A 20,221-nucleotide genomic window follows, 5' to 3' on the forward strand; every position below is an offset into this window, starting at 1 on the left:
AGAGAACTCTAAAGGATATAGGAATAGCAGGTATAAGGAGCAGCAACTATCCCTAGAGCTGACAGAGAGCACCTGAGGAAGAGCCTCCCCCTGTGCCCCAGGGCTGAGATCCAGATCTCGTTGGAGAGGACATGGCTGTGCCCACTGAATGGTAGAGAAGTCACTGTGGTACCATGTCACGCCAGTGGACTTGGTAGAAATCATCCTCTGAAAGTTGCTGGAAATGTGCCATCTCAGTTACCAAGAAACATTCATAGAGAAATGTCTCCCCAGAGACGCTTTGCTACAAAAATCACTTGACAAGAACTCCCCAGGAAGCCTCTGGCTGCTGTGAACTGCAGGAGCCTGACGCTGGAGAAGCCATCTTTTGGAGGAGCTGGGCATGGGAGACCCACATGCAGCGCAGGAGCCTGGTGAGCCTGCACGCTGAAACCAGGAAGCAAAAAACCTTTCTTACTTTAATGTCTCTCCAGTTCCCTCTACTGACAAAATTAAGCAGCATGCCAAGAAAAGGATATTTAAAGGGCCCAGATTCATTTTCCTAGGGCAGGCAAAAAGGGTGAACAGCAAGGCCATTTGGACTATCCGGCCCCAGTCAGTCTCCATGACTATAACTGCATGAGCGACCCAGATGATCCTAGCAGCACTCTCTAGCTGAACCCAGCCCAAACTGCCAACTCTCAGAATTATGTGCAAATGAATGCCGTTGTTTTTAAGCCCTGTTTTTTTGTTTTTTAATAAATAAACAAATCATTTATTTATTTATTCTATTTTTGGCTGCGTTGGGCCTTCATTGCTGCAAGTGGGCTTTTTCTAGTTGCGGGGGCTACTCTTCATTGCAGTGCGCGGGTCTCTCATTGTGGTGGTTTCTCTTGTTGCAGAGCACAGGCTCTAGGTGCGTGGGCTTCAGTAGTTGTGGCACACGGGCTTAGTTGCTCCGCAGTATGTGGGATCTTCCCGGACCAGGGCTCGAATCTGTGTCCCCTGCATTGGCAGGTGGATTCTTAACCACTGCGCCGCCAGGGGAGTCCCAAGCCCTAAGCTTTGAGGTAGTTTGTTTATGCAAACTATTGTAATACCAACGTCGTGAGTCATCTGGAATGTTTTCCATTTCCCACTCTTGAGTCTGTACAGTTCCCTCTGCCCAAAGTGATGTTCTTGGCCCTGTCTGCCTAATGAATGTATTTTCCTGCAACTACTTAATTAATTAATGTTTTATTGACTTACAGCATATATGTAGAAAAGTACACGTCATAAACCTACAGCTTGATACATTTCCACCAGTTGATTATGCTTTGTAAACTACAGTCAGATGCCTGCCCCCATGCCCCAGTCCAGTCACTAGCCATGCCCCCAAGGATAAGCACTCTTCTGACTTCTTCTACCATGGTAGGTTTTGCCTGGTTTTGCACTTAATGTCAATAGATCATACCGTGTGTTCTCTTTTGTGTCTGGCTTCTTTTGCTCAAAATTATATCTGTGAGATCCATCCCCATTGCTTTGTGTAGCTATAGTTTATTCTCATCACTGTGTAGTTTTCAATTTGGTGAACATACTACAGTTTATTTATCTATTTTATTGGTGGATATTCAGGTTGTTTCTAGTTTGGCCCTATTACGAAAAGTACTACTGGCACGTGCCTTTTGGTGAACATATGTATGTATGTACTTCTGTTGGTTATTCTTAGGAGTAGAATTATTGGCTTATGGAGCACTCTCACAGTATATTAAAACTTTTTAAAAATCAAAATATAAAGTGGTATGCATAGATTAACAACCACCATAGGAAAGGAGGGAAAAACATAAATACCTATGCATGGAGTAAAGAAGATATTAGAAGAGAAAAATAAAACAAAATGTTGACATGGTTTATAAAGGAAATGGGGGTGATTTTTCTCCTCTTGACATACTGTCTTTCCCAGTAGTTGTATATCATGTACTCTTTTATAATCAAAAGAAACACTTAATCCTGTTGATCTCCAAAATCTTACTCAAATGCCACCTCCTTCCAAGTAGTCTTCCAAATAACATAGCCAGATCACCATAGCCAGCCAGTGTCTTACTTCATTTTTACACTTTCTAGGGCAAAACCACATTGCAGCAGAACACAGTACCTTACCTAGAGAAGGTGCTGTCAAAATGTCTGATCCTTTCCCTATAGTCATATAAATTTCAGCAGCAACTCACATTTCTCAAAAGAGTATCCCAAAAAAAAAAAAAAAAAGAGTATCCCAGTTTGCCAGTAAGAAGGCAGGGATCTGAACCCAGATTACCATCTCCATTTTCAATTTGAAAGCACTTGACGCTGGAAGGGTTAAACAGTAGGCCCATTGTCACTCAGCAAATCTTTGGAAGAGGCATCCTAAACAGCTCATTCAAGAAAGAGAAATCTGGTGCAAAGCATAAAATCCAAGTATATTTTGAACAGAGCGAAGAGCAGGGGAAGAGATTAAGAAAAAACCCCAAACATTTGGGAACTTCAGCTTTGTATTACCAGCTATATAACTTTGAGCAAGTTAATTTACCTCTCTGAACTTCAGTTCCCTGTCTGTCACATTGGAGGGATGACAGTGGACTAATTTCCTGCGTGGCAAATAGGGTTCAACTCTGATTAGGTGGTGGCGGCTGCCTTGAGTGCTGTGTTAAGAAAGATTCTGAGGACAAGGCCAAGCTTAGTGGGGAAGGGTGCTATGGTTGATTAATAATTCCTGCCATGAGCAGGAGATTTGAAATTGGTATTATGTTTATTAGAAATGTATTTGTCTTTCCTGGACATATTCCTCTTCAAGATCCTTGCCAGCCCTGTGTTCAGAGTTTCTGGGTTTCGATCTATTCGTGTTTGGTGGGCATAATATTCTTCCCATAGGCAATTCTCTTAATTCCAAAGGGGAAGGAGTTTTAATTATCTTCTGAAACTATAGACTTCGTCTCCAGCAATGTATGTGATATATATTTAAGTTATCTGTAAGACTTCCAGAGATCCTTAGAGATGAAAATATCTGGATACAAAGTGCTAATTACATAATTGTAAATGTTCTTTTGAGATAAATCGTATTATGCCAGTTGCCACATTTGACAGCCTTTCCTGTCGCACATTCCCCTCCCCTCCAGTTGAAGTTGGTCCCAGGAAGTGAGTGTGTATCCTGATTGGTGTAGCGGGCAGTGAAGTTAGTATATAGGTGAAGAAGGGGAAAGTCCTGGGTACAGTACCAGGGTCCCAGACCGCTCCGAGTCCCCAAGATTGGCTCATTAGCTCTGTCGGGACCCACCTGGAATGTTACATGGCTTGGGATTTCTGGAGGGAGGTTGATCTTTGTGTTATCTTTGAAACAAATATCCTATAACCTGTGGGAGAGTGAAAGGTATTGTTTGAACAGTCTAAGTGGCACATAAATTCTATGTTTGTGGCTGACAAGGCACTCATAAGCTGGATGACAGATAAGCACATCATGTGGGTCTAGCGGAATAGTCAGGCTGTCAATAACACAGGCTTTGGAATCAGACTGCTGTGAGATTGAACATATCTCTGACAGTTATAAATGAATTTGCACCAGCCACTTAACCTCTGTTTTCTCATCTGCAGAATGGGTTTAATAATAGTACCTACTTCAAAGGGTTATTGTGTGACATAACTCATGAAAAGCACAAGTGTCTGGCACAGATTAAGCTTGCCCTACATAGAAAATATTACTATTAATATTATTATCTTAAAAATAATTACTAGGGCTTCCCTGGTGGCGCAGTGGTTGGGAGTCCACCTGCCGATGCGGGGGACGTGGGTTCGTGCCCCGGTCCGGGAGGATCCCACGTGCCGCGGAGCGGCTGCGCCCGTGAGCCGTGGCCGCTGGGCCTGTGCGTTCGGAGCCTGTGCTCTGCGGTGGGAGAGACCACAGTGGTGAGAGGCCCGCGTACCGCAAAAAAAAAAAAAAAAAGATAATTATTAGCAGTGATTTCTAATTATATATGAAATAAAACTCAAAAATACGAATTCAGGGACTTCTCTGGTGGTGCAGTGGTTGAGAATCCGCCTGCCAAGGCTGGGGACACGGGTTCGAGCCCTGGTGCGGGAAGATCCCACATACTGCGGAGCAACTAAACCCGTGCACCACACCTACTGAGCCTGCGCTCTAGAGCCCGTGAGCCACAACTACTGAGCCCACGTGCCACAACTAATGAAGCCTGTGTGCCTAGAGCCCATGTTCCACAACAAGAGAAGCCACCACAACGAAGAGTAGCCCTGGCTCGCCGCAACAAGAGAAAGCCTGCGCGCATCAACGAAGACCCAACGCAGCCAAAAAAAAAAAAATAATTAATTAATTTTAAAAAATGCTAATTCAACTTCTGTAAACTTTGTGGACATCAAGACAGGGGCTGGAATGGGGTGAAGTTTTTTTTGTTCTTTTAATAAGTAACAGAATGCTCTGTTTAAAAAAGTTAGAAAATACAGATTGGCCAAAAGAACAAAATCAGTACTCAGAAATAACCACTGTTTATCTTTTGGTGTATATCCTCATGATGATGACCTACATGTATTAAAACAAAAAAGGACATTTCAAACAAACAGTATCACACTGAACAAGCTGTTTTATAGCCAGCTGTTTTTCAATGAGTAAAGGGAGGTCTACAGGCAAATGTACTGGGTTTTTGTCTGGTTTTTTTCTTATTGTAATAAAAGCCACCTAACATAACATTTTCCATTTTAAAGTGTACAGCTCAATAGTGTTAAGTATATTCACATTGTTGTAAAATAGATCTCCAGAGCTTTTCATCTTGCAAATCTGAAACTCTGTACCCACTAAACAATTCTCCTTTCCCCCTTCCCCCAGCCCCTGGCAACCACCATTCTACTTTCTGTTTCTCTGAGTTTGACTATTTTAGATGCCCCATATACGTGGAATCATACAGTATCTGTTGCTTTGTGATTGGCTTATTTCACTTAGCATAATGTCCTCATGCTTCATCCATGTTGTAGCATGTGGCAGAGTTTCCTTCCATTTTAAGGCTGGATAGTATTCCATTGCATGTATGGACCACATTTGTTTATCCATTCCTCCACTGATGGACTTTATTGCTGTTTCTACCTTTTGGCTATTATGAATAATGCTGCTGTGAATGTGGGTATGCAAATAGCTCTACAAGACCCTGCTTTCCATTCCTTTGGATATATACCCAAAAGTGGGATTGCTGGATCATATAGCAGTTCTTTTTTTTTTTTTAATATTTATTTATTTATTTGATTGCACTGGGTCTTAGTTGCGGCAGGCGGGCTCCTTAGTTGTGGCTCGTAGGCTCCTTAGTTGAGGCTCGCTGGCTCCTTAGTTGCAGCACGTGGGCTCATTAGTTGCGGCGCTCAGGCTCCTTAGTATGGCATGCGAACTCTTAGTTGTGGCGTGCATGTGGGATCTAGTTCCCTGACTATCGAACATGGGCCCCCTGCATTGGGAGTGCAGAGTCTTAACCACTGTGCCACCAGGGAAGTCCCCATATAGTAGTTCTATTTTTAATTTTTTGAGGCAGCTACATACTGTTTTCCATAGTGGTTGCATCATTTTACATTCTCATCAGCAGTGTACAAGGGTTCCTATTTCTCCACATCCTCTCCAACACTTACTTTCTTTTTCATTTTTTCTTTTTTTGCAGTACATGGGCCTCTCTCACTGTTGTGGCCCCTCCCGTTGTGGAGCACAAGCTCCGGACACGCAGGCTCAGTGGCCATGGCTCACGGGCCCGGCCGCTCTGCGGCATGTGGGATCCTCCCGGACCGGGGCACGAACCCGTGTCCCCTGCATCGGCAGGCGGACTCTCAAACACTGTGCCACCAGGGAAGCCCTCTTTTTCTTTTTTTTTTTTCCACATTTTTTTTTTTTTTACATCTTTATTGGAGTATAATTGCTTTACAATGGTGTGTTAGTTTCTGCTTTATAACAAAGTGAATCAGTTATACACATACATATGTTCCCATATCTCTTCCCTCTTACGTCTCCCTCCCTCCCACCCTCCCTATCCCACCCGCTAGGTGGTCACAAAGCACCGAGCTGATCTCCCTGTGCTATGCGGCTGCTTCCCACTAGCTATCTACCTTACGTTTGGTAGTGTATATATATGTCCATGCCTCTCTCTCACTTTGTCACAGCTTACCCTTCCCCCTCCCGTGTCCTGAAGTCCATTCTCTAGTAGGTCTGTGTCTTTATTCCTGTCTTACCCCAGGGTTCTTCATGACCTTTTTTTTTCTTTTCTTAAATTCCATATATACGTGTTAGCATATGGTATTTGTCTTTCTCTTTCTGACTTACTTCACTCTGTATGACAGACTCTAGGTCCATCCACCTCATTACAAATAGCTCAATTTCCTTTTCTTTTTATGGCTGAGTAATATTCCATTGTATATATGTGCCACATCTTCTTTATCCATTCATCCAATGATGGACAGTTAGGTTTTTGTTTCCATCTCCAGGCTATTGTAAATAGAGCTGCAGTGAACATTTTGGTACATGACTCTTTTTGAATTATGGTTTTCTCAGGGTATATGCCCAGTAGTGGGATTGCTGGGTCATATGGTGTCTACTTGTAGTTTTTTAAGGAACCTCCATACTGTTCTCCATAGTGGCTGTACCAATTCACATTCCCACCAGCAGTGCAAGAGTGTTCCCTTTTCTCCACACCCTCTCCAGCATTTATTGTTTCTAGATGGTTTGATGATGGCCATTCTGACTGGTGTGAGATGATATCTCATTGTAGTTTTGATTTGCATTTCTCTAATGATTAATGATGTTGAGCATTCTTTCATGTGTTTGTTTGCAGTCTGTATATCTTCTTTGGAGAAATGTCTATTTAGGCCTTCTGCCCATTTTTGGATTGGGTTGTTTGTTTTTTTGTTATTGAGGTGCATGAGCTGCTTGTAAATTTTGGAGATTTAATCCTTTGTCAGTTGCTTCATTTGCAAATATTTTCTCCCATTCTGAGGGTTGTCTTTTGGTCTTATTTATGGTTTCCTTTGCTGTGCAAAAGCTTTGAAGTTTCATTAGGTCCCATTTGTTTATTTTTGTTTTTATTTCCATTTCTCTAGGAGGTGGGTCAAAAAGGATCTTGCTGTGATTTATGTCATAGAGTGTTCTGCCTATGTTTTCCTCTAAGAGTTTGATAGTTTCTGGCCTTACGTTTAGGTCTTTAATCCATTTTGAGCTTATTTTTGTGTATGGTGTTAGGGAGTGATCTAATCTGATACTTTTACATGTACCTGTCCAGTTTTCCCAGCACCACTTATTGAAGAGGCTGTCCTTTCTCCACTGTATATTCCTGCCTCCTTTATCAAAGATAAGGTGACCATCCTCTTTTTCTTTTTTGATAGTAGCCATCATAATGGGTATGAGGTGAACATATATACTGTTTTTTTTTTTTTTTGTGGTACGCGGGCTTCTCACTGCTGTGGCCTCTCCCGTTGCGGAGCACAGGCTCCGGACGCGCAGGCTCAGCAGCCATGGCTCACGGGCCCAGCCGCTCTGCGGCATGTGGGATCTTCCCGGACCGGGGCCCGAACCCGTGTCCCCTGCATCGGCAGGCGGACTCTCAACCACTGCGCCACCAGGGAAGCCCCATATGTATTGTTTTAACACAATCCTAGGGGGAATGCTTAAAATCCTCAAAAGAGCAAACCCTTTTGATACTGAGAAATGTGGAATCTTCCTTTTTATGTATAAATGACTAACAACCTTTCGGAAGCTTATAAAATTTAATCTCATCAAACATATTCTGCTTTTGGATGAGCCTCCCATCACTCCAAATTTTAGGGTATTTACTTATCGAAGGACAGTTCCTAGTTTTGTGATTTTGCAGCAGGTCAGCCCTTGATACTTGCTTTCTCCTTCTCAAAAACCGAACTTCCCAGTGTCTCTCTCTTTGATCTCCTCCAAGCCTTTAATCTCCTCCTCCTTCTCTGGTTCCCATCCCTGCCCTCTCCTCTTGAATGAGGTGTTTTCCATTGTTCCAACTTTCCAGCCTGGTTCCAACCTCTTCCCCTCAGCCCTCCCTGGCAGAGGCCCTGAAATTCCCCTACTTCACTCACACGCTGGGTCCCAGGAACCCTCAGATCTTTGTCTCTGGCTTCAGGCCCTTTGTTAACCTGATCCAGGAACCTGCTGGGGTGGGTGGGGGGAGGTTTGCATGTGCGTGCATGCGAGCGCCTGTGTGTGTGTGTGTGTGTCTAAGGTGAGATACTACAAGCTGTCATTCCCTTTGCAGACTTGGTTCCCACGTATGCATCTCACCACACTGAATATCACCCTATTGTAGAGACACATTCTTTTTCTCACAACCTGACCCCTATATGCCAGTCAGCATCTAATCTGGACCCTCTGAAGAAACAGTCGGCTGTTAAAATGCCCAAAGAAACCATGTCTGAGAGACCATGCTGGCTCCTATGTGCTACCTTTCTAAAGGCTTTTCTTGAGCCCTTTATATTATACATTTTTTTTTTTTTTGCCATAAACGCTGACCTTAGACTTTGATCCCCTCATGATATAGGACTCCGCCATACCATTTTATCATTTTTAAAAATTGTGTTTGAGACCTCCCTGGTGGTCCAGTTGTTAAGACTCTGCGATTCCACTGAAGGGGGGCACGGGTTCGATCCCTGGTTGGGGAACTAAGATTCCGCCTGCCACGCAGCGCGGCCAAAAAAAAAAAAAAAAATTGTGTTAAATTTACAACAATATACTGTACAGATTTTCTCATTTTTGCTTTTTTTTTAGTGTACAGATTTTAAGTTTACAGTGCAATGAGTTTTGACAAACATAAACCCCTATGAATGACAAGATTTTGATACACAGTCAGCTAATTTAGAGAAATTGCAAGAGTCCACAGAGCTGCTGGAAAGAGAATGGAGTTTGGAGTCAAGAGACCTGGTTACCAAGTCAAGCCTCACATTAACCAGCTGTGTGACTTTGGGCCTGTGCCCTCGCCTCTCTAGGCCTTGGTTTCTGATCTGTTCAGTGAAGAGGCTGTCTCTGGGTCCACGTGGCATAACAGGTATTGAACAAAGGTCACACAAGATTCCTGACATTATGCAGAGCTACTGTGTCCTGCTGATATTTGCAAAAGTGAATGTGCATCACCTGGATCCTGCCAATCAAATTGCTGAAGAAGAGAAACTGAAGAAACAATAACTATAACAATAAACAAAGATGGCAGAAATCAGCCACACCAAGCCCTACATCTTGTAGGAATGTATCAAATGCTTGTAAGTAAACCCTTCTCACATTTGTTTGCTCTGGTACATTAATAAAAGAAGATTCTGAAAGGATTAGCTTCAACTTCACCAGTACCCAAAACACCCTGTTTACCAAGTACGTTGAGTTTAGCTCTTTTGCTGCTTGGAATCTAATGTGCCTTGCTGAAAGAGGAAAGGGCTTCTCTGACAACATAAGATGAATCCCTCCCATTATAGATAGCATTTTTCACTTTTCAAAGCCTTCTTGTCTGTTTCTTATTTGTTCTGTACATCGGTTCTATGACAGAAAGCAGGACAGGGATTATCCCTCCCCTTTTTTCAGGTGAGGATCCTGAGGCCAGGAAGGATGAAGTGAATGTTCTTACAGTCACCAACGGGCACACCCCTCTGATTTCCCAGCCCTGTGTTTTTGGGCTGTGCCCCACTCTTTTGCAAACAAATCAACCAACCCTGAGAACAGAGTCCAAGGAGAACTAAAAACAATAACAAAAGCAAGAAGGGCATTCATAGGTGGCAATTCACAGTAACAAACGTTTATGGCATTCCCACTAGGTATTAACGCTTGCAGTTCTCCCAACAGCCCAACGAGTGTTCTGTCTGTTTTACAGAAGAGGAAATGGAGGCACCAAGAGGGCTCCTGGCTTGCTCACGCTCACAAAGCAAGGAGGTTGTGGAGCTGAGATTCTGCCCAGGCCACCTGGCTCAGAGCCCTGGCCCTTCGCCCCCATGCTGCACTGCCTCCTGTTGCACCGTGCTGCTGAGTAAAGAGCTTTGATTTGACAAAGCTGTTGATTGACAAGATGAGCAGCTCTGAGAGGGCGCGAGGCCTTTATTCTGGGCACTTCGAGTGGAATCAAGGTGATGGTGATCATTACTGAGCACTGTTTAGGGCAGGTAGGGTTTAGGCAGAGGGCTGGTCAGTTGTCCTGGAAGGTCCCTTCTAACCAGAGAGTGTAGGGTTTGACGAAATCTCTCACAGATCCCAATCTTTCAGTTCATGACATTGACAAGTCCTCCTGGCTCTCAAGCTTCTGGCTTGAACATCCTCTCCCAGCCCGTCCTGCCTGCAAACCATCCCCTCCTCGTAGACTCTGGGATCAGTGAGTTGGGAGAACAGGTGGCTGTGCATGGATCATCCTGGAAATCTGACAGCATGGTCTCCAGCCCAGGGACTGGGGAGGAGGGACAGCAGAGCACTAGATTACAGGGTGTCTGCCACCTGATTAAATCAGCACGAGCGTCCAGTGCTATGGAGATGCAGCACGCCAGGCTCACTCCTGGGCCCAAGGCCCAGACGTTAGTCACAGAACCACAGTCAGAGCGCCAAGGGCCCTCAGCAGCCCCTTATCCAGCCACTGCATTTCACATGTGGGGATACTGAGGCCCAGAGGGGGGAAGCAACTTGTCAAAGACCACACAGCATTCCTTCAGCAAAATATTAAGGGTCTGCTGTGCCAAGCACTGTGCTTGTGACTGGGAATACTAAGGGTGAACAGAATAGCCATGAGCTCCAGGCTCACAGTTTACATGTTAGTGGAGGAAATGGGAAAAAGCAGAGATTGTGATCTGTGCTATGAAGCACATGAAGTACTTCAGCCAAGTCGATCAAGGGAGGTCTCTCTGGGAAGGGGCCATTTAAGCTGAGGCTTGAAGGATGAGAAGTGCGTGCTGTTTGTGTGCGTGTGTTGGGAGGATGTGTTCCAGGCGGTGCCCCCAGGCGGGGATGAGTTCCCGGCGTTTGAGGAGCTGGCACAGGGCAAGGGCAGGGGAGAGGAGCACAGAGGGGAAATTTGAGGTGGATGGAGTCTGGAGCACACAGGGTCTTGTGGGCCGAGAGGAGAAGTCTGGACTTTATTTCTGTTGCACTCTGAAGCCATTGAAGGGTTTTATGCATGGGAGTGGCAGATGTGCGGTAACATTTCCTGCTTTTCTCGGTGGAGGGGCTCCTTGGGAGCCCTGTCACCCTGGAGGCTTGCAGAAAACATGGCAGGCAATGCTATCAGTGCAAAACGAGCCCGGCTAAACCTTGTCTTTGGTGATCTCTACGCACTTTACCCACATTAGGTAATTAGGCCACTCAACATTACTTGAAGTTCCCTATTCCTACCATGTGTCGCAGATCCAGAGACTTAAGTGCTGTGGGACCCTGTGGGAATTGGCAAACCTCTCTGATCCAGTGACTGTCACTGAGTCAGGCAGTCAGGCAGCTTCATTAGTTTGCCACAGCCTTTCCCTATTTCGTTTCTGTGACCAGCACTCATCTTCTTTGCCACAGAGGTGTGAAATGTTAGAAACTACCATCAAGACTGCTCGGATGGAAAGAAGTTTAGTTCTAGATGGCCATAGTTAGGCCGTAGTTCGTACTTTGGCTCCTGTGACCACACCTCCTTCCTGGTGCCTTGAGCAGTGCAGTGAGCCTTCAAGGATGATGACACAGATCAGTAATCCAATCATCAAACCTTGACAATGTGACCTCCTTGAGGCACATGACCTCATCTGCGATAAAGGGCAACTCATTTCTTTCCTCTTCTCAACCAAGGAAAAGGCCTGAGGAAGTCTTGGCGGGGAAACTCATAAACATCCCTGAAGGTCGCCGAATGCCAAATCAATCTGCCTTACCTCCTACCCTCCCTTTTAATCTAAACAATCCCCACTCTCCAATTTTAAGTCCTAACTCAAGTACAGCCACCTCCAAGAAGTCTTCCCTAACTGCCTTTTCCCCGTCCCTCTGGCCTGTGCTCCTCTCTGCCTCCCCTTTAGTCTCCTGAACTTGTCTGTACCATGTATTTAGTGACTGGCATGGCATCAGCCTGTGCAGAGATCTAAATGAGGGTAGTTGGCTGGGAGTAACAAACACCAGAGGAGGCTGGGACCGGAGGCTCACTGGTGTGTGCTGGGCCCATCTAATCACAGTTAAACTCAATTAAAAAAAAAAAAATACTGTGTGGGCCAAACAAAACATGCTGTGGGCTGACATTGGCCAGCGGGCTGGCAGCTTGCAACAGCTAGAATGTTATCTGGAGGAGAAGGCATTGCATTTAGAATCTTTAGAAGTCCTGGAGCAGCCACCAACTAGCAGTGCGAGTCAGATAAATACCTAATCTTTCTGAGCCCCAGTTTCCTTATCTATAATTAGCGTAACACTGGCTCTGCTTTCTTCATGAAATTTGAAGAATGGTTGCCTTGACTCTATGCCAGTGACCACTAGCCTTTTTAATAATGACAGACATTTATTCAGCACTTACTATTTGTCAGGCACTGTTCTAAGCATTTTACAAGTATTAACTTACTTAGTCCCCACAATAACCCTAAGAGGTAGGTGCTGTTATCATCTCCATTTTACAGATGACAAAACTGAGGCAAAGAGAGGTGAAAGAACTTGCCCAAGGTTACAGAGGCGGTGGGTGGCAGAGCTGGGACTATAACACCCTTACACAAATACTGGTTCATTTAACGTTCTCTGAATTTTATCAAGCAAGTATTTCCCTTTTCACCGTTTTATAGATGGAGACACTGAAGCTCAGAGAAGTGAAGTAACTTGCCTGATATCACACAGCTTGGAAGTGGACAAACCTGAGCTTCAGCCCAATTCTTTGACCCCAAACCCTTTGCCCTTTTTTCTGTGCCATATGTAAAGGACAGGCAAGTGGTCTGTGAAGAGAACAGTGTGCTGGTGTGGGGAGTTTTGTTCCCCAGGGCAGAAAACATGTCTTGCCCTTTCTTTTTTCTTTTGTTTTTTTTAACTTTTTATTTTATATTGGGGTAAAGCTGATTAACAATGTTGTGATGGTTTCAGGTGCACAGCAAAGCAACTCAGCCATACATATACATGTAGCCATCCTCCCCCAAACTCCCCTCCCATCCTGTCTTGCCCTGTCTTGTTTCTACTCCAGTCCCTAGCTCAGGGCCCTTCTGTCCTGGAGCTCAGTTATGATCATGTTGCCAAGAAAATTGCCTTCTGCCTTCATTTTGACTGCTGATTCCCACCTGCCCCCATGAACTTGGATGTTTCTTGACCCTGGAATGTTTAAACATGGTTACCTTCGTTTGGCTATGAGAGTTTTGCGTTTTCAATGTGTGCTATCTCTGTTTCCTGTGGTGTGATGCAGGGGTCTGGAATGGGAGGGGAGAGACCTGGGCTCTGATCTTGATTCTGCTGCCCCAGAATCCTGGAGCAAGTCACTGAACTTCTGTGGGGCTCAGTTCTTCAGCTGCCAACTGGGGACATTCACATCTGTCCTCTCTCTGTGAAAGCCCTTTGGGAAATGCAGTGTGGTACAAATAGAAGGTGGGCTGCTGTGAGGTAAGGCATACCATAGGTGCTCAATAGATGACACCTCACTGACTATGTGGAGGGGATTTGCCACGATGTGGAGACAATACTCATAATACAATGTTAAGGGGGAAAAAAAGCAAAAAATAAAGCTGTTGAATGGGCAGTATGATCTCAATTATGTAAAATACAAACAGAAAACAGACTAGAATACACCAACTTGCCTATGATTGCCTCTGGGTTGTGAGCTTATATGTGGGTTTTGCTTTGCTAGACTTAAATTTTTTTTTCTACTTGCAAAAGTTAGCCCATTTTGTATTATATCTTATCATTTTTAAAAAATTTATTTATTTTTTTTGCAGTACGTGGGCCTCTCGCTACTGCGGCCTCTCCCGTTGCGGAGCAACAGGCTCCGGACGCGCAGGCTCAGCGGCCATGGCTCACGGGCCCAGCCGCTGCGTGGCATGTGGGATCCTCCCGGACCGGGGCACGAACTCGTGTCCCCTGCATCGGCAGGCGGACTCTCAACGACTGCGCCACCAGGGAAGCCCTATATCTTATCATTTGAAAGTATATCTGTAATTTATATTTATTATATATAATAAATATATTTATTATATGCATTATACATTAAGTACATATATATTAAGTGTTTATATATAGATAAATATATAAAATCTAGCACTTGGCCCTTGACAGTGTTGCTTTGGTTACCAACACATTGATGTGATCAGGAGTGATCCTGCATCGTTCATTCAATCATTCCTTTGTCCAGAAAACATACTGGGGGCTAGCTGTGTAAAGGCAGCACTGATGGTTACTATAAGCAACACTAAGAAGAATGGGGTATAATCCTTGCCCTCAAGAAATATATTATAATCTAGATGGAGGATGAGGCATATTTATAAGTAATCATAATTGAAGACAGAAGGTAGTAAATGCTTTAGGGAAATTGTCACTAGGAGTTAAGAGAGGGGAGAAATCTATTCGAACTATGGAGATTAAATAAGATTTTTGTGAAGAAGTTGGCATTTTGTGCTGAGCCTTGAAGGACCAGTAGAATTCTGGACAAGTGGAAATGGAAAGCCATCATTGGCAATAATTAAAGCAATGAAAGGTAATATTTACTTAGCATATACTATGTGTCAGGCATTGTGCTTTTAAATTACACACATTCTCTCATTTAAGGCTCACTGAAGCTCTGTGAGGAAAGTAGTATTATCATCTCCAATTGACAGATGGGGAAACTGAGGCTTAGAGAGAGGATGGATATTTTCCCGAGGTCATGAGGTGGTCAAGCTGGGATTCACGCTCAGGACCTCACAGCTATGTCAGAGTGAGAGAAATAACATGACTTGAGGCAGGAAAGCATGGGACCCACAGGGGATTAGATGGGAGCTTCCTAAAGGCAGGGAATGTGTGTCTTGCCCTCCTCTCCATGTCCAGGGCCTGGACAGTAGCTGGCACATTATAGATGCTTAATAAATATTTGTCGAAAGAAAGAATAAAACAAAGAGTGAGTGGTCCACTGTTGCTGGAGCGTAGGCCTGTGTGGCTAAAGGCAGTAGGACAGGCAGGGATGTGCACGCGGAGATTTTAAGCAGAGGCAGGGCCCGTCAATCAAAGAGCCAGAGAATTGGCTCAGGCAGTGTGGTAGGCTGCATGGCAGGGAGGAGAATTTAGTTGGTGGGGAAGCACATCAGGAGACCACTTGAGACAGTGCAGGAATACCAGGGAGGGGAGTGGGGCTGGGGGAATAGGCTGTGTAGGTGGAATGGCGTGGAAAGAGTCGTGGGATGGTGCCTGTCTCGAACTCAGTGGTGAACGTATTAAAAGTTGATTTTCTATCAGACCTTCTTTGCAAATCTGTCCTCCTCTTTTACCAGCCTCGTGGGGTGGCTTGGGCGGTCCCTGAGCCTACTTCCTCATCTGTAAAATGGGGATAATCACACTTACAGAAAAGGGTTGCCCTGAGGGTTAACCGTGTATCATGGGAACAGTCAGTACCCTCCCCTACTCCTTAGCCCCCTTACATGTGAACTATTGCTTTTTGCATCTATTTGACAAGAGGAGATCTAGGCTCTTGTGAACTGAAGTAAATTTCTTGGCATGTGCCATAAGGCCCAAAAGTCTTCAGGTTTTGGAAAACACTCTCTAGCTGATACTGTTTGTTTGGCCAGTGCCCCTCCCTGTTTGGCCAATGCCCCTCCCCTCTCCACCCACTCTTCCATGTTGGTATAAAGAGGCCTCAAGCCCAGAAGCCCCTGGTATCAGAAGAAGATAAGTGATACGGCCCAAGTTCTTTCAGAAACAAAAGTTTCTTTGGAAAATCAAACTCAAAGAGGAATAAAAGTGAATGTCCAAGTATGTTAAATTTTCCTTCCGACCAAGCACAGGTAACAAGCACAGATAAAGGAACCATCTCCCTTTTACATGTGTTCCCCCCAGAAAAATAGTTTCAGGGAAACTGTATCTTTCTTTACACCCATAAGCTCAATGGGCAGGTATTACGCTTCCTGTTTTGTGAACAGAGAAATGGAAGCCCAGGAAGGCTCAGGAGGCTGCCCCAACTCATTCAGCAAAGCCAGAGACGGGACCGGGTTATAAACCAGGTCTTCTGTCTCTAGTCCCTCATTCAGCCTCCTTGTATCTCTTTAGGAAGTTGTCAGCACCAGGAGCAAACAAGCACATAATTATAAATAGGTATTTGGACCCACTTTATTTATTTATTTTAAAGCAAACGTTTCCTTTTCTTTTTTTAATTTAAATTTATTATTTATTTATTTATTTTTGGCCGTGCTGGGTCTTTGTTGCTACACGCAGGCTTTCTCTAGTTGTAGAGAACGGGGGCTACTCTTCATTGCGGTGCGTGGGCTTCTCATTGTGGTGGCTTCTCTTGTTGTAGAGCACGGGCTCTAGGCGCACGGGCTTCAGTAGTTGTGGCACGCGAGCTCAGTAGTTGTTGCGCATGGGCTCTAGAGCGCAGGCTCAGTAACTGTGGCACACGGGCTTAGTTGCTCCACGGCATGTGGGATCTTCCCGGACCAGGGATTGAACCCGTGTCCCCTGCATTGGCAGGCGGATTCTCAACGACTGTGCTAACAGGGAAGTCCCTATTTATTTTTAAATATTTATTTATTTATTTGTTTGGTTGCACTGGGTCTTAGTTGCGGCAGGTGGGCTCCTTCATTGCGGCTCGAGGGCTCCTTAGTTGTGGCATGCATGTGGGATCTAGTTCCCTGACCAGGGATCAAACCCGGGCTCCCTGCATTGGGAGTGCAGAGTCTTAACCACTGTGCCACCAGGGAAGTCCCTGGACCTACTTTATAATTTTTATTTTTTAAGTTTGATTTTCTCTCTCTGTGTGTCTGTGAGTTTTAAGCCTAGGATGTGTTGAAGCCACGGGCACAGCACAAGCTGGTCTGATCCTGGGAATTCCCTGGTGGTCCAGTGGTTAGGGCTTGGTGCTTTCAGTGCCATGGGCCTGGGTTCAATCCCTGGTCGGGGAACCAAGATCCTGTAAGCTGTGCGGCGTGGCTAAAAAAAAAAAAAAAAAAAAAAAAAATGTTAGTCTGATCCATGTTGCTTTCTGCCTAAAGCATATCTTGTTTAACAACTTCTTTTTTGGCTTGAAGTCACCTATTGCTTAATTACTTGGTTCCCCCCAATTAGAAATTACCTTTTGGAGAGACAGGATTCAACTTTTTTAGTATGTTACCCAGTCCTATGTATTTGATGAGTTCATAAATACCTGTGGATATGGCAATGGAGGGAAGAGGGGCAGCCTTACAGTGTGGTATGGGAGGTAAAAACAGGCCTGGGAGTTAGCTGCTGCCTGGGACCCTAGGCACCCACCTTACTTTCTTTTTCTGAACTTCAGTTGTTTTCATTTGTAAACAAAGATAATAACAGCTCCAATGCCTGGCACATAGTAGGGACACAATAGATATTTGTGGAAAAAATTAATACCTATCTCATAGGGTTAATGTGAGGATTAAATGAGATAATGTATGTCAAGTATTTCTCATAGAACTTAGCATGTAGTAGTTACTTAATAAAAGTAGCTACTCTGAACAATTTGGTCATTAGTAGTATTTAGAACTGAACACATGCATATAGAATGCCACAGCAGGTCAGAAATTAAAAAAACAAGAACTGGACTTCCCTGGTGGCGCAATGGCTAAGAATCCCCCTGCCAGTGCAGGGGACACGGGTTCGAGCCCTGGTCTGGGAAGATCCCACATGCCGCGGAGCAACTAAGCCCGTGCACCACAACTACAGAGCCTGTGCTCTAGAGCCCGCAAGCCACAACTACTGAACCTGCGTGCCACAACTACTGAAACCCATGCTCCGCAATAAGAGAAGCCACTGCAGTGAGAAGCCCGCGCACTGCAACAAAGAGTAGCCCCCACTCACTGCAACTAGAGAAAGCCCGCGTGTAGCAACAAAGACCCAATGCGGCCAAAAATCAATCAATTAATTAATTAATTTTTAAAAAACTGAATTCAAATTGCAATTCCATCATTTCCAGTAGAAGAAGCTACTGGATTTAGGATCAGGAGATTCAGGTGTGAGACCTGACTCTGCCATGGACTAGCTGTGTGACCTTGGTTAAGGAACTTGACTTCTCTGAACTTCAGTTTCCTGAAAAACAAGGGGACTGAGTAATCATTAAGATTCACTTTTCCACTCTAACAGCCTCAGTTTAAGATGTGGTCTCATGCAGGTTACCTTCTCTTACATTCTCTGGCCCCAGTTCGCCCATCTGTAAAATGGCACATGAGTGTTTAGGAGCCCCTCTCTGGGGGCACGGCAGGCCCAGGGTGTGAAGATCTCAGTGCCCCTCCAGCCTGCACACAGGGCCAGGTGGTGCTCGTTCAGCTCAGACTGAATACTGGGTAGCATGAACAAGTTACTTGTCCCCACAGAGTCCTGGTCCCCTCACAAAGTGTATGGGGGCACTTCTCCCCTCTACCTCCAATTATAGGAATATAGAATGACTTCCCTGGTGGCGCAGTGGTTAAGAATTCGCTTGCCAATGCAGGGGACACAGTTTTGATCCCTAGTCCGGGAAGATCGCACCTGCCGCGGAGCAACTAAGCCCGCGAGCCACAACTACTGAGCCTGTGCACCACAACTACTGAAGCCTGCGTGCCTAGAGCCCGTGCTCCGCAACAAGAGAAGCCACCGAAATGAGAAGCCTGCGCACCGCAACAAAGAGTAGCCCCCGCTCGTCGCAACTGGAGAAAGCCCGTGCACAGCAACAAAGACCCAACGCAGCCCCAAAAATAAATAAAATAAAAAATAAAAGGAATATAGAAAAGAATGACCAACAATGACCATTATGTCCCCTTTTAAAAAGTTCAGAGAGGTTCTAATGTGGATCCTCTTCAGGAAATATTTATCAATAAATAAAAAATAGTGCATTCTGGTGACAATGTACAATAATTTACCTTCTGATCAAGGGTATATATAATGTAATTATGAAGAATCCTGCTTTAATTCATCAAGATCCCTTTAATCATTAGCTTCCTTGGTATCTCTTTTGAAGCAGTGGCCTCAGTCTCTATAACATACACAGCATTTTGACTGACATTGTCTCACTTGACTCCTCACAAAAGCTGAGACGGTAGAAGCAAGTCAAGCTTAATTTACCCCCATTTTTCCACCAGGGAAGGGAGGGCCCAGGGAAGTGCTGCGAGCTGGCCAAGGTGTGGAGGCCATGTTAGGGAAGAGTTGGGATTAAACATCAGATTGCCTGGCTGTGCCCAGGAGCACCCCTCCCCCAGTAGTCCTTGTTACAGCAACCCTACAACTGGCCTCACCCCTTGGGGGCAGTTTCAGGAAGCCTTTTAATAAGCTTTATCCTCTATCCAGCAGGTCGGGTGTTCTAATCCTTCTTTTGGAGATGGCTAACACTTTAGGCTGTTATGTCTTAAGCAGGTGGGATCACAGCCAGCCAGAGGCCAGGACTTCTCCAAGTGAAGTGTGGGACCACAAGCACCCAAGGGGTCTTGCTAGACATGCAGATTTCTGGGTCCAATCCCAGACATGCCTGATTCCAAATGCTTTGGAATCTGCATTCAAGGTTTTCCCTCATCATCCAAAGTAGCTGATCTAGGCTAACCTATGAGACAAGCACTTGTTTATCACTTAAGTTGTTTTACTGTCTCTTTCTCCACCTTAGAATGTAAATTATAAGTCTGGTTTATTTCCAAACTCTGTTTCCTAGAACCCCTACCGTAAATATTTAATTGAATGTGTACTAAAATTTGAAACTCCTGTCATACACCATTCCTTCATTTTACACTAGGGAAACTGAGGCCCAGCTGCTGCAGAGTTGGTAAGGGGCAGAACCAGGGTCAGGATAAAATCTCTCTCCAGGGTCCCAATCGGGCATTTATTTCTTCGTCTCCGCCCCAAGCAAGCCTCGTAAATGAAATACACTTGAGAAAAAAATTTTCTGCCCATAAATACTCGGTTTCGGAGCTTGGCCTGGTTGGGGTCTGTTGGTAATTTCCCGTTCATTTTCGTAGGCGCCCAATGCCCCCAAGGGTTAAGGGCCCGCCTTCCAGGCCGGGCGTCGAAACCAACTCCGGGCAGTGTCCCGGCCGGGGCCGCCTGGGAGGAGCCGAGCACAGTCCGCGGAGGTAAGGCCGGCTGGCCCAAGGTCACTCAGGCGGGGCCTGCAAGGGGCAGGCCCACGGGACGCCAGGGAGCTGT

At 45.1% G+C, this 20,221-nt stretch overlaps 1 long non-coding RNA gene across 2 annotated transcripts in view; it reads left to right on the forward strand.

Annotated features, from left to right (window-relative positions):
- LOC307183558 overlaps positions 1 to 14,067 on the forward strand; it is a 130,378-nt gene extending 116,311 nt beyond the window's left edge. The window contains exon 3 of one of the 2 annotated variants that reach the window (XR_013827524.1): positions 13,861 to 14,067. This is a non-coding gene — a long non-coding RNA (uncharacterized lncRNA). Of the gene's footprint in view, positions 1 to 8,746; positions 10,286 to 13,860 lie in introns of those variants that run through there. The other variant, XR_013827525.1, reaches the window with a different exon arrangement.
- The last annotated feature ends 6,154 nt before the right edge of the window (positions 14,068 to 20,221 follow it).

Source organism: Stenella coeruleoalba (genome assembly GCF_951394435.1).
Source record: "Stenella coeruleoalba genome assembly, chromosome: 3".
In the NCBI taxonomy this organism is placed as follows: Eukaryota; Metazoa; Chordata; class Mammalia; order Artiodactyla; family Delphinidae; genus Stenella; species Stenella coeruleoalba.